The sequence below is a fragment of the Triticum dicoccoides genome, chromosome 3A (assembly GCF_002162155.2).
Source record: "Triticum dicoccoides isolate Atlit2015 ecotype Zavitan chromosome 3A, WEW_v2.0, whole genome shotgun sequence".
Lineage (NCBI taxonomy): Eukaryota > Viridiplantae > Streptophyta > Magnoliopsida > Poales > Poaceae > Triticum > Triticum dicoccoides.
In genome coordinates this window covers 91,431,124-91,442,695 of record NC_041384.1, presented here as the reverse complement: position 1 = coordinate 91,442,695, position 11,572 = coordinate 91,431,124, and the positions used below count along the sequence as shown (strand labels likewise).

Below are 11,572 nucleotides of genomic sequence, written 5' to 3'. Positions count from 1 at the left end.
ATCCTCGATCTTATTGCAACTGAAACTGAAACTCCTAAGAATATGACGAAGTGTGACGGGGTTGGGATGACCCAAGCGAGCGTGCTAGAGATCGACGCCAGCGAAGAGAGCAACCAGTGCGGTGGTGGTGGATGAAGGCGAGTGCACCGAATAGAGCTCGTCGGGGCCGTCACATCGGTGAAGTACCATCCTGGTTCGAGCGTCTTTAACACAAAAACCAAGCTCATCAAATTCAACGGTAACAGGATTTTCATGCGTGAAACAACGAACGGAAATGAGATTCTTAATAAGATGAGGTGACACAAGTATGTTAGACAAAGATAATGGAGTAGAAGTAGAAGGAAAAGAAGTATGCCCAACATGTGTGATAGAAAATGTGGATCCGTCACCGATAATGATGCGGCAGTCGGTGGAGACAGGAGTGAAGGAGGTAAGGTTACCGAGATGAGCAAACATGTGAGCCGTAGCACCGGTGTCCATGTACCAATCACCACCTCCAGTGTAATTATTCGGCGTAGGAGCGGCATGCAGCCCGGTGAGGAGCACCGGGTCCCAAGGCGCCGGCAGCAGGGCCGGCGAGGAGGACGGAGACGCCATGGGGAAGCCGTAGCCGCCGCTCAACGGCGGCGATGGGTACGCTCCATACAGTCCTGACTGCAACTGCGGTGCCGGGTAGGCCGGATGACCCGCCAAAAAAACCTACAGGTCGGCTGACAGATGCTGCAGATGTTGGGCGTCGCCTGGCTGCTGCCCAGCGGGCGAGTGCTGGCCCGTTGATGACCCCACCAGTACGTGGGTGGAGCCTTGTACGCAGGTGAAGATCTGTATATGAATGCAGGCGGAATCCCGTATGCCCCGTACGTGGGAACAGACGCGTCGTAGGTGGCGGCTGCCCCGTATGACGACGGGGCCGTGGTGTAGAGCGCCGGCGGCAGGTCGGCAGAGGCGTACCCCCACCAGAGGTTGACCGCGGACGGAGCACCAGCAGGCTGCAGGGCACCCTATAACTGTTGGGCGCCGTATACGTGCGGGGGCTGCGGACGAAATCCATCTGGCGGCCGAGCTTCTTGGGCGATTGGCAGGCTAGCAAATCTATCGATGGCTTGGGCTATTGGTGGGCTAGCAAATCCATCATTGACGGGAGACGAAGCAGCCACGACCTGTACTGCAGCTGATTGGAAGGCACGGGCCATGGAGGCACGAGGCAGCAGTGCCATGGGTCGAGGCAGCTTCGGCGGGAGCAGCTGGCGCGATGGAAAAGCGGCAGCAGTGCGTGGAGACGGGCTCGCGTGATGCGTGCGGAAGCGCGTGGAGATGGGTAAAACGCGACGGCGGGTCGCGACAGGGGCGCGAGCGGCGGCAGCCGGGAGCGGCAGCGGCGGCGCAGGTAGACGCGCGGCGGCGGCGGCGGCGGAGCGGAAGCGAGGAAGAAAACATAAAAAAACTGATATCATGTGTGATGTTATAATTGCACGATGTATTGCTTTTCGTGCATAGACACGTATATATGATATTTAAAGGTGGATCATGGACCCCAACTATACAAGAAACTAAAAGATAAGAACACAATATGTACGTAACACATATACTCGACACAAACGACGGGGCTGGGGTAAGGTATGCACCGTTCGTTCCCTTGCCATTTTTCTCTCCGTGTTTTCGTGTCCGGTTTCCGTTAGATTGCAGAATTCGAGCCGGATTCAGTCCCGGGACTACGACTTCTCCGGCCATGGCTCTCCGTCCTTACCCGTGCTAAGCTTATTTAATAGAGAGAGATAATATTGCCCCCCGCTGGCTGGCTAGGGGGCTCGTGAATCGTGATGCCTTCTCCGTTGAGGAACATGCCGCCGTTGGCCGCGGCGGCGACAGAGTGCAGATTCAGCGGAAAATACACCGCACGTCGAGAAATCAACCCGGCCAAAGACAAGCCCTGGTCCGTGCGCCTCCATGGCGACCTGGTCGTCATCTACAAGCTGTGCGAGGTCGGGGGTCCGAAGATGCCACGGCTTGTTCACGAAGCGGCACCCAAGGCATTCGACCAGGTGTTCCTGCTCCACGACCCGGAGACCTTCTTCCATTCCTATCTGGCCTGCCGCGAGGCCATCCACCAGATGCTCACGCAGACGCCACAGCTCCGCGAGTTCGACCTCGCCGTGGACAACTGGGACGATTTCATGCCCCAAAATCTAGCTAGAGAGATAGTGGAAAACAAGTGTAGGCAGGGTACCGACGAGCATATGGGTGTCGGCCTGCGCTACAACGTCGATTTAGCTCTCACCATCTGGGCAAGGGCTGTCTACAGTGAGCCCAAGGCGCTGCTCCTCGCGTGCAAGGAGGCCACAGCAGCTCAACAATGTCGGCGCGTGGTCACTACTGCAGAGTGCTCTGTGTGTATGGAAGATTTGGCAGTTGAAGACAATGCTGACGCCGTGTTGCTGCCGTGCTCTCACGCCTTCCACGGCAGGTGCCTTGCGCCGTGGTTCCATAGGGTGTCCACATGCCCTATGTGTCGCCGCGATATGGCCATGTACCTGCCTGCGATCACTCCCAAGGGGAAATTTCCAGGTCTAGAACTAGAAGCATGATCGAAATGTTATTCTGCAAGTGCATGCAGCATGGGTCAAGTCTCCAGTGGAGAAAGGTGAATCACCCTCCCTGAATAAAGTGTCCTTGTAGTATTGTGGTTCTACTTGTAGGTGTAACTGATTCAGGTGCAAATGCATGCCAAGTTTAAATTTCTCACGAATGACAAACTAGTCCATGCCCCGTGGAGATAATGGCATGTCTCAAATATCTTTCCTACTTTTCAAGATTTGAGCTCGTGTCGTTCTGTCAGTTTGATTGGACGTGTTCATCTGTTACTCTTGATATTTGGAAGTACTCCCTCCGTTTCAAATTACTTGTCACAGAAATGGATGTATCTAAAACTAAAATGCATCTAGATACATCCATACCTGCGACAAGTAATTCGGAACGGAGGGAGTACTAAATTGCTCGAGAACAGACACTGATCAGTGGACCAAGCATTAATTGCCAGCGACATAATTTTTAGCGCCTTGTGATTTAGTGATGTACCGTGCCTTAATATGAAATGTATGATGTAAACGTGCTATGTATCTTTTACCAGCCTTACAGGTATAGAGACAACAAGATACTATGTTCTTGTTCGAGTTGATTGATTTTTTGTATGAAAATGATGTACACATCGCTTTGTTTTTGAGAAACTTAACATACTGTATCCTTAAAACAATGTTGACAGAAGCATTCGGGTTTGCTTACAGGATAGAAGTTCCCACAATAATAGGGCAAAAATGAAAGATCCACACTGCTTTGTAGGTTCAGAAGATGAATGTCCGGGAGGACCAAACTGATGCATACTAGAGTTGCTGTATATATGCATATAAAAAATAAAACTCTGCTTTCAACGATACAAATCCGAATTGTATGATATATACTGTACATCTCTTCCAAATATATGCATGCGTTCCGTAGTACTTAGAGGTGCAATTGTGTCTGAAGTTCAGCAAGCAAATCTTAAATGAAGATTCAGTTTAGGTAGCGAAACAATGCACCTTATATCTAGCTGAGTTTCCATTCTTATGTGTTAGTATTACTGTAGTGAGTCCAGTCTTGCAGAATATGATGCCTTTGCCAATTTGGCCTTGGGGTTTACATTTGACCTGGCATTTTCACATTATGTTTTTCTCCCCACGAAAGCATGAAATAGTAGTGAAGGAAGCAGAAGTTCTAAATATGTTGTTGATAGCTTAGCTGTTGTGACAAAGAGATGGCTCTGAGCACAGTGACAACATCTCCTCTGCACTGGAAGAGGATTATGCTGGTATCCCGGCACTCAGCTCGTCCTCAATCTCTCTTGGTAAAATCGTACAGAGCTTTGTATTGTGAGTTTTTTTTTGAATAATCATGTTAATTTCCTTGATTATCTTACCCTTTTTTTCTGTTGTGTTCATAGTATTATTTATGTGGCTCAAGCCTGGTTTATTATTAAATGCAGTTTGAATTTTGATTTTAACAAAACTGACCGCCATTTGCCTTAGCCTGACATGCCAATAGTCTATGCTAGTTATGTTTTCTATCATTAATTAACAGCTACTTATCTGTGATTGTTCTAATTTCGGAGTTTGTGTTCTATGAACTTTCATGAAAAAATCCATTGGTTCTAGTATAAGAGGAAATATATGATATGCAATTATTATGATCAGTATTACTTATGTTTGCATTTTGAAAGTGTGACGCCACTTTGCTAACTGACTGAAACTTTTTTATAATCTAGGGATAGTGGAACATTTGTGTTTCTGGCATGTTTGTTGGGATATTTCTCCTACGAAATGCAGTAGACTGAATCCTGGCATGCTCTCAAGTTATAGGCAGATGATTTTTGGTTTGTGGGTGGTTCCACAAGGTAGTGTGATTGAAGATTCAGAAAAAGAAGTGACAAAAGTTAATGAAATCGTTTGGGGAAAAAAGAATACTGAAGTGGCATCACAACTGTTAGGAAATACTAGTATAACGCCCGTGCGTTGCCACGGGCTTTAAAAAAATTACTTGGTACATATATAACATAATACATGTCAGATTTCATGTGTAGAAAATTGAACTTTACTTTACTTGCAATGTATATTTAGATAAAAAATGCAATTCAACGACGTAGACTAACTCAGCTGATACACAAAATAAAAGAAAGTTGTTTAAAAATATAGAACAACTTTATCATGCACTCCATTACAAACGATAGATAACACCTGAACGCCTTTTTATGCAGTTTCTATCTAGGATTCTAGATAACACCTGGACGCCTTTTTATGCAGGTGCTATCTATCAAATGATGGGTCGTCTAACGGAGCATTTTCATTGTTATTATCCATTAGTTAAAGACAAAACATGGAGGATTTTGTTCCTTAAAATTAATGTTCCAAGATGCTGCAACCAGAAACTTGATTGTGTTACACAATTGTGTGGAAAACTATTACATATGAAATTAGGCATTTGGAACCATACATGTTACCATTAGGAAATACTGCAGCAAAAGACATACGCAACGTAACATCCCAACCCTACAGGATCACTAAGAGTACATACGCAGGGGCAGATACTCCCAATCATGGTTATAATAAGTTATAAAAAAGATTGTTTCATATTATTGAAAAAAGTACATAAAATCAGGCGATCGAGCAGCTAAGAAATCTCACTGAAAAATATAAAAACAAAGTATTTTAACTCTTGAATAGATTTAGTGAATCCAGTGCTTGATTTATTGAAGATGTAAGGACAAATTCAAGTATTACCAAGGTGATGGGATCTATGCCGAAAGGAATTTCAACTTCTGACAAGCTGTGACAAAAAGAATGATGGGGAATTAGGGGCATATTGCAAAGGCGCTTGGCTAAATTCAAGAAATTAAACAAATATCACAGGGTGGGGAAATTGATCTGATCTTGTCAGGGAAGATATTTACCTAATCAAACTAATATAATCCATTTTCGAGAGAATTAGTCAAATCCTAGACTACTTTCGTCAACCAAATCAAGAACTGCATGTTTGCAAGAGGACACATACGAAGGGAAGAAGAATATCATATCTTGTAAGGGAAGAGCAATAAATCGACAAGTCGCCGGCGGGCTTGGAGGAGGCCCAGAGCACACTGTCTTCTCCACTCATTCGCGAGGCTGCGCCTCACCCTCCCAGAAACAAAACGACCTACATGCTCCCCTTTAATAGTATAGATTAAACTGTTGATTATTCCAGAAAGTAATAATCATAATTAAAAATACAGACACGGAAAAACAACAAAAATAATCTTATACTTCCTCGGTTCCTAAATATTTGTCTTTTTAGAGATTTCAAATGGACTACCGCATACGGATGTATATACACATATTTTAGAGTGTAGATTCACTTATTTTGCTTCGTATGTAGTCACTTGTTGAAATCTCTAAAAAGACAAATATTTAGGAACGGAGGGAGTATAATGCATTGCATACCTAGTTGATATGGAGGGGTTGGCAAGAACAGTCTGAGAATTGTGATATTTAGTTTTCACTCACATAAAACCTATAGGCTGACAAATAATAAGCTAATACATCATGTCCAAAATAATTGGCAAAGCATGTTAATTTCAAAAGGGAGCATCGTCAATACAATACGAACATTTGCATTTGTGCTCCATATGCATGACTGGCATGCCACGTAACGTCCATCAAACTTTGGTAATTATATTCAACCCTTTTCATATAAAGCACACTGTCATTGCAGGGAATTTATTATTAATGTCAGGTTCCATTTGATGTACTAATCTGACAACACAGTCAAAGAGAAGAAGTTTAGAATGTGTAGCCTCTATTAAGTAACAATATAACTTCCAGCACATAGTAGTGGGCTAGTTGGTGAAATAACCGTACCAAACTGCATGGAGAGTAGCCATAATTCATAAGTATTATTAGGCGTGGTCAAAACTCAAGAAGGCCCATCTTCGCATTCCTTTAATCATTTTGAAGGTAATTCGCCAGTACTCAATCAAGTCGCCCTAATAGAAGCCATATATAGAAATGTGTTCTTACAGATATGAGAAGAATAACTCGTTAGTAATTGTAGCTCATTTCAAGAGGGAGATTTATTAAAAAACAGAATAAATGTACTAAGTTTTTGCCCTTCAGATATCTTGACATACAAATCCAGCATGTGTTATGGAACCTTGTAATGGGAGTGGTTTGCCAAGTGTTGAATTCATGGAAGAATCTTACGAAATAGGCTTTCGCCCCGCTATATAGATATAGCAACAGCCCAATACAACCAAGAGTCCAATGCTGGGGCAAACAGCACAAGCACGCCCAAACGAAAAAAAAAAGAGAAAGAAGAGAGAAAATAATGTCGACAGCGTCGGATCGACGAAAATGATGAGGACCCGCAACCGCTGCGCCCACCGGAGATTTACCACCTCGCTCCTAGCACCTTGAACCTCCGCATGCCAAGCAACACCTTCAAGAAAGAACACGACAACAATGACGCTACTGCCCGGACAAGTCCTAGGGTTTCCCCCGGTACGCGGACGGGCATGGGGAAGGGGAATACCCGATGCCCTTCAGGAAGGAACGGTGGCGCCCACGGGCGTCACCGCGTCGGTGCGGACATTTGGGGCCAAACAGGTTGCTTGACGGAAAGATTGAACAACATTATTTAACCTTCTTATTATCATTTCACTTATCTACATGTTCACAGGAAGAAGAAAATTAAGCTTAGCCAGTATAGCAAGTAGCACACTGCCGATATGAAATGTCACTAAAGAGTAAGTCATGTAGCTTAGCCAGTATAGCAAGTAGCACACTGCAGTTTACAAGAATCTTCCTATTTCTCATTGATTAAATAGACCAATTATTTTCAGCAATTCCGCAAACAGACACCTAACATTATGCCCTGCTTGCTAATTCTGAAGGATGCAATGTTAATGCATCAACAGTAAGTAGTATGCAGGCTTCTTGCAAATCTCAAATGAGTGTTTTCAGTGTGGAAGATTACATTGATGTAGGCAATTACGGAAGCCAGCAAACATTTAGTTATATTTATGATGCTTGCTAATGTGGCTTCAGAAATAAAAAATCATGACAAGCGTTGCCTAACCTCTGAATTAGCTCACCAATTGCTTCTTGTAAACTGCATCAGAAGCCTTCACAATGTCCTGGATAAGGATACACAAACCCCACAGTCTTTCCTTGATAAAATGAAATGAAAAGGTAAGAGTTGTGGGTAAGGTCAGTTCAGGGAGGGATGGAACGACGAAACGAACGAAATGATAATTAAATAGAACATGATCAAATGCCCGTCTTTCATTAGACTCACTCTGGTTTCAAGCGGTGCACATCATAGTTACTTCATGGTTCTAATCTAAAATGCAGCCCTAATTCACTGGCAAATGGCAGACCGAATACAAAATTTTACAAATATCATTTTACATACAAAAAATAAAATCACAACAAAGGGTCATTTTTTCGTTAGTTGGAACAGAGGGCCAGTTCAGGGTCAAACATTCCAAATACTACACTAAGAAACCTAGTGTGGCCTTCTAGTTTATAAAAGGATAGGAAATGAATGCTCAAATAGACTTCTACACTGATAATTTAATTTGTGAATGACAAAAAAATTATGGATTGATATTTTAATTTGGAAAGGACAAAAAATGATATACCATTTTTCAGTGTTGAACACAACTGAATGGAAAACAATCCACCAATTCCTTGCCACGGCTAACATACCTATAGTATACTTTCCACCCCTATTTTACCAGGTTCGCCTCCCCATGGTATCCCCCTCCTCGGCAGGTCCTTGCTCCAATATAATGCATGAATGCACCCCATCCAAATCCTACATATGTAAGAAGAACACAGCCCATTGTAGAAGTCCTCGGTGATCCACTCAAGTGGTGAATCAGTCCACCAAACAAACGGAATTAACCGATGAAAGGGGCAAGAGAAATCACCTCTGATAAATGGCAAGTTTGAAAATGAGAATGATGATCAGGGGCGTAATCTTCAACTGCAACGATTACCTGAGATCCTCAACAATAATTTAGTACGTAACCAAGTTCATTTGGATCCTGCAAGGGACATCGAAAAATGTTTGAGCACAAAAAGGGTGTCAAAGAGTGGCAGCCCATAAGGAGCAGAAAGTGATGAAACAACACAATAGCAGAGTTAACGCAGAAATGTACAGCTTTTTTATATCACTACTAAACCCGAGATCATCCTAGAAGCGGAGGAACTAAATAATTACAGTAACATAGGCGCATCAACGACAAAGGAGCATAGATAAACCCACAGGAACACAAATTAGTTTCTTATAATCAAAGTTTCCATAATGATTTACCAGTGTACATGAACTGACAATCCAATCGAGCAGAACTGGGGAGAATACTGTGTGCTGCATAACTAAAAATAATCAATCTGTAGGTTTAGTAATACAATCTTGATTAATAGACAGATCAATTATGTCAGTCAATGAATTTTTTGCTGGAGTCAAGGATGCGAGACATTTATTATATTTGTTGCTTGTGTTGGGAAGGAAATCAAATCAAACGTTCATTGGTTTTAGTTGTTATTCCTAATAGAGTAGCACATGAAAACTCAAACAAAATAGGAAAGTGTTGTGGCCATTTAATACTGAAACCAACAGGGTACTAAGAAACTGATGGATATAAACTTGTTATTGTCATGCTTGCTGGAGAGAAACAAAAATAGAAACACAATTAATAATATGCAGTGCTAAATTAACCCATGAAAGTAATACTCCATGTGACTGCACGCTGAGCACTGTCCACCTCATTTTGAGTTTGGTTACGCAACTCTTTTAGGCTGAGTTGCAAAAACTTCAAAATATGTAACTCTTTCAGAGCAGATAAAAGTTGTGTTTAAGGCGAAACTTCCTCCGTCCTCAAAGAACATGTAAGCTAAGTGTTATCCACCTCATTTTGGGAATTGAGAGAGTTGTGCTCCGTCCTCATCCTTATGATAGCTAAGTGTTGTCAAGGAGTGAGCCTGAAGCATGTAAAAGTTCAGAAAAGTTAGCAATGCATAAATGGATTGTTTGTGTTCCTCAAAGAATACGGTGATCCTGTTGACAGTCGTGGTCCGGCAGAGCTTCAGTATGATAGTGTCTGCCCCTGGAGATCCAGACATAATCATCAATTTATCTAACACAAAAGAGTTCTCGCAGATGCCATCCTTGACGTTGTCGCCCTGTTAACACAGAAGTCTATGTGCCAATGAACCTTCTCCCTGAGTGTAACGAACATCAAATGGTTGATTCTTTATGTGCTCAGTTATGAACCAACTATTTATTAGCTGCATGTAGCAACCTGATCAGCGCGGGACACTCGTACATGCATGATCGGCTATTCTCGGCCTTAGGCTTTGCCTGAAAAAATTCAAAAAAAAGTGATGGCACATCAGCTCACTCCATGATGCCTTTTTTCAAACCAAAACTGCAAAAAAAAAAAACCACATATAGTATCTCGTACCACAGAACTTAGTGAACAACTGCACTCTATCTTCTGCATTTAGTCGGCTTTCCCCATATCTAATACCGAATCCAACTTCCCATGAATACAGGTTGTAGAAGTCGTATGCCTCGCCCAACGAATCGAAACTTGTTCCTATTTCTGGTTTAATCATACTATTCGTCGGTTCCTCGGCAAACTTCCTTATCGATTGCTCCAGTGTGCTCATCCGTGAAGCGCACAGAGTTCTGTCCGGTGGTGTGTTGCAGATAGTAGTGTTTTCTCAGGAAATTATGAACTGGTTTGTCAAAACATTTAATCCACGGACTCCTGATATGCAGCCTGGTTCGCAACGTTTCTCTTATCTGAAATTCTAAACACCTTACGACATCTAACTACCTGAAACACGCCGAAACCAAATTCCTGCTCCCATGATTTCAAATTAACTAAATATATTGTTTGGCGAATCACCATCAAGAGTCCTTGAACTTAAATAGCTGTCTATAAATGCGCTCAAATTAAATATACAATCAGACCACGGGGACGAGACGGCTCACCTTTTCGTCCATCCAGGTGCCTCCCGATTAACCTCAGGGCGCAGCCAAATTCACCAATTGAATCCTCCGTGCCAAGAGCGCCAGCCTCCCCCTGGGTGGCAGCCTTAGCGGCACTGGATCGGAGTGCTTAAGGTCATCGGCAAACTCTTGCCGAAGTGGGAACCTGCGGGCGCCGGATTTCAAGGAAAGGTTTGTAAAAATCAATAGAGGGGTGGCGGACAAAAAGAGCTTACCTGACCACCAGATCGAGCACGAACTTCAGGCCGTTCTCCTCCATCCTTAAGCACTGGAGCGGAGGTGGAGGCGACCAGAGCCGGCGGCGGCGCGGCGCCGAGGTTGGTGCGACGGCGAGCTCGGGCGGTGAGGCGGCGGGGCAGAAGCTGCAGGAGACGGCGGCGGGGACCTCGAGGCCGAGCTCAGGCCATGGCTTCCCTGGCTCCAGAGGCCGTGGCGGCGCCGGACGCAGCAGCGGGGCGAGGAGGAGGCCGGCCGTCGGGGAGGCAGGAGCTCCTCGTCCCCTCGATCCAGATCGGGATCGAGGAGGGAGCAACAGGGGCGCGAGGGAGCGGGCGACCCGCGGGCAGCGGTCGGGGCGTAGGTCTTTCTTCGTAGGTTAACCGTCGTAAATTTTTGTAGGAGGATTTTCTATCCATGAATTATAGTGTTTCACAACGGGCCTCGTGGTAGCATATCGTTCTTTTTGTCGATTTTAAGGGCGGAAGGGGGGAATCGCTGGGTTGCGGGAGGTAGAATTCAGGACGAAAATTAACCGTTTTTAGTGGACGAAAATTGACCGGCAGAGACTACCAACTACTATCAAAAGAGTTCCAAGCGAGTATGATCATGGCCCCTGCCTGTCGCTCTCATCAAGGCCTGACAGTTGCCGGTAGCCCCTGGACCGGTCGCTGTCATACCATCCTTCGCTGTCCATCACGTTCTTTCTTGGAAAAAAATCCTATAAGACCCAGGTCGTACACAGCGATGGTAAGACCCACTTCGGCTGAGGACA

General features: G+C 44.3%; 1 long non-coding RNA gene across 4 annotated transcripts; it reads right to left on the bottom strand.

The window, feature by feature from the left end:
* Positions 1–6,718: 6,718 nt before the first annotated feature.
* On the bottom strand, positions 6,719–11,184 carry LOC119267319. Of its 4 annotated transcripts, XR_005132370.1 has the most exons (10): positions 10,797–11,184; positions 10,564–10,726; positions 9,866–9,924; positions 9,615–9,785; positions 9,473–9,522; positions 8,492–8,608; positions 8,268–8,376; positions 7,636–7,726; positions 7,090–7,222; positions 6,719–6,996 (listed from the first exon to the last, which is right to left on the bottom strand). It is a non-coding gene; the product is annotated as an uncharacterized LOC119267319 (long non-coding RNA). The 4 variants fall into 4 exon arrangements; XR_005132369.1 differs by having other exon boundaries at positions 9,473–9,746; XR_005132367.1 differs by having other exon boundaries at positions 9,473–9,785; positions 10,797–11,183.
* Positions 11,185–11,572: the final 388 nt, after the last annotated feature.